Source organism: Cucurbita moschata, unplaced genomic scaffold (genome assembly GCF_002738365.1).
Source record: "Cucurbita moschata cultivar Rifu unplaced genomic scaffold, Cmos_1.0 Cmo_Scf00539, whole genome shotgun sequence".
In the NCBI taxonomy this organism is placed as follows: domain Eukaryota; kingdom Viridiplantae; phylum Streptophyta; class Magnoliopsida; order Cucurbitales; family Cucurbitaceae; genus Cucurbita; species Cucurbita moschata.
The window spans coordinates 2,502-5,314 of NW_019269055.1; the positions used below are offsets into that span (position 1 = coordinate 2,502).

Sequence of the window (2,813 nt, forward strand, 5' to 3'; positions counted from 1 at the left end):
TAACCTAGTCTGACTGACCTTCTTTGGCTGGCCCCCGCCCCTTGTAACAAGGTCAACGTGTACGTGCTTTTTCCTTTCGTTTAGCGAGATAGCTTACCAGCTCTTTTGGTTCATAGCAGCAGTATGAAAAGCGAAATCCTCATCCTGAGTCGAGTCCGCATTGTCATATGAATCGACATCGGCCAAATCAAGAGCTCCTATTTTTTCTTTAACGAAAGTGGATCTAACAATTTCGATAAAACCAACATCTTTTAAAGAAGGAGTTGCTCTGCCTTGATCACTGTGGACATATGTAGCTCCCGCTTTACCTTTGCCTACCGTGAAAAGGAAAGTTCCCTCACGATAGGCCCTCCCAGCTCCCGAACATCTTTCTATAAATCGAGAGAGGTATAGAATAGTACAACAAACCAACAAGACAAGAATGAACTCATAAGATGGGTGGTCAGGGAAGCGATTTCATTTGTGTTATCCGCCAAGGAAATGATCAAGGAATTCTCTATACATGGCTGAGAGATGACCGTATTGTTGCACATCCTCAATAAAGTACCGTAGGCAAGCGAAGCTTTTGAAAATGAAACCATGTAGAACTCAGATCCACTTTCTCTTCGATTCGTAAACTTCGGATCTGATCTTCCTTTCATCTCTAGGTGACTGAGAGAGAATTTAGTCCTGGCGTGCATCCAATTCGATCAACAATAAGGTAAAAAGAGGATTGATTAAATGGGCTTGAAGTTCCATTATCGTTAGGTCGAAGATCTTCACTAGGTTTAGTGCACTTTGGTAGTTGCGAATTTTGTCGTAATCGAATGTCTTTCTCATTCGACATTCGCTCTTACCAAGCACTCATACTCGCCAGGTTTGAGGAGATAGTCCGTGAGCTAATTGGGTTTCTAGATTGTGTATATGAAAAAAGAGCTTGCTTTCGACTTTCTCCTCGGCGTTTTGTTCCCGGTTCTAGTTCATGAAAGGGTCTGATCTCTTTCATTGGAGCACATTGATGCCGAAGGAGTCTTCGGAACCGGTGGAGAGGCTATGATGACTTCAGGCTATTCAAATAGCATGACCGATACCACCAAAAAAGGGTATCTAAGTCACACTAGTGGAATAGCTTTTTCATAATAATTATCTCGATATATGATACCAAAAACATGCCTGATCACTGATAAGGTAAGGGGTTTCAAAAGACAAAAGAATGACAATTCTACGTGTGATAGAAAAAGAGATCTTTTTTTTTTCAATGTGCACGGTTCGCCTGCCTTCCTGACCACGAATAGGCTATGGGGCTTTGCACTTCGACCCCAGAGAATACCACATCAAGGTGACAGGATTCGAACCTATGGCTCTCTGAAACTTCTTCATCGGTTATTTGGGCGCATCTTTCTTAAAAGGATTGTGACGATAGATGACCTATGTGACGACAGCGGACAACGTGCCTGCTTTCCTGACCATGGATAGACTACGGGGCTTTGCACTTCGGCCCTTGAAAATACCACATCAAGGTGACAGGATTCAAACCTATGGCTCTCTGAAACTTCTTCATCGGTTATTTGGGCGCATCTTTCTTAAAAGGATTGTGACGACAGATGACCTATGTGACGACAGCGGACAACGTGCCTGCTTTCCTGACCACGGATAGACTACGGGGCTTTGCACTTTGGCCCTTGAGAATACCACATTAAGGTGACAGGATTCGAACCTATGGCTCTCTGAAACTTCTTCATCGGTTATTTGGACGCATCTTTCTTAAAAGGATTGTGACAACAGATGACCTGTTTGACTGAAAAGTTCTTAGAAAGAATACAATAGAACAATTTGTGTAATGCTCTTTTTAAAGTCAAGCTCGAGACGATCTTTATTCTTCCAAGAATATGTTTCATTCTCTATTCTCATCTTGACTGAAAAGTTACTAGAAAGAATACAATAGAACAATTTGTGTAATACTCTTTTTAAAGTCCGGCTCGAGAAGAATACAATAGAACAATTTGTGTAATACTCTTTTTAAAGTCGGGCTCGAGACAATGTTTATTCTTCCAAGAATAGTTTCATTCTCTATTCTCAACTTGACTGAAAAGTTCCTAGAAAGAATACAATAGATTAGCCGGACGATCTTTATTCTTCCAAGAATATGTTTCATTGTTTCATTCTCTATTTCTCATCTTCTAGGTTCAATGTTTAAAAACCCCATTTTAAATCATATTATCTTGCATAATTCATTTTGATATAATATGGTTGGGGGCATTTTGAGAATCGAACTCTCACACCCAAAACCGATAATTATACCACTTAGACCAAATGCCTCAATATATGAAATTTATATAAGTTGAAGTTGTGCATTGCCATGCATTCCTTTGCATTTTTTTTGTTTTTTTTTCTTTCAAAATTGTGCTTTTTTTCTTTTGGAGGGGCATTTTGAGAATCAAACTCGAGACCTCTTGCACCCAAAGCAAGAATCATACCACTAGACCAAATGCCCTTATTATGGACTATATATTAAGTTGTTTATGGAATATATCATCATTATTTCATTTATTTTCTTTGTTAATGAAATATATGAGCAATTATTACATAGGGTTTGTGATAATTACTATAGAGAGAAGAAAAAAAATAGAAGTTAATTACTATAGAGAGAAGAAAAAAGAATAGAAGTTAATTACTGTAGGTAGAAAAAGAATAGAAGTTAATTACTGTAGAGAATAGAAGTTAATTACTGTAAAGAGAAGAAAAAAGAATAGAAGTTAATTACTGTAGAGAGAAGAAAAAAGAATAGAAGTTAATTACTGTAGAGAGAAGAAAAAAGAATAGAAGTTAATTAC

General features: G+C 38.1%; 1 non-coding gene across 1 annotated transcript; it reads right to left on the reverse strand.

Annotated features, from left to right (window-relative positions):
• Positions 1 to 2,401: 2,401 nt before the first annotated feature.
• Positions 2,402 to 2,473, reverse strand: TRNAP-UGG. The gene has a single exon. It is a non-coding gene; the product is annotated as a tRNA-Pro (tRNA).
• Between the last annotated feature and the right edge of the window lie 340 nt (positions 2,474 to 2,813).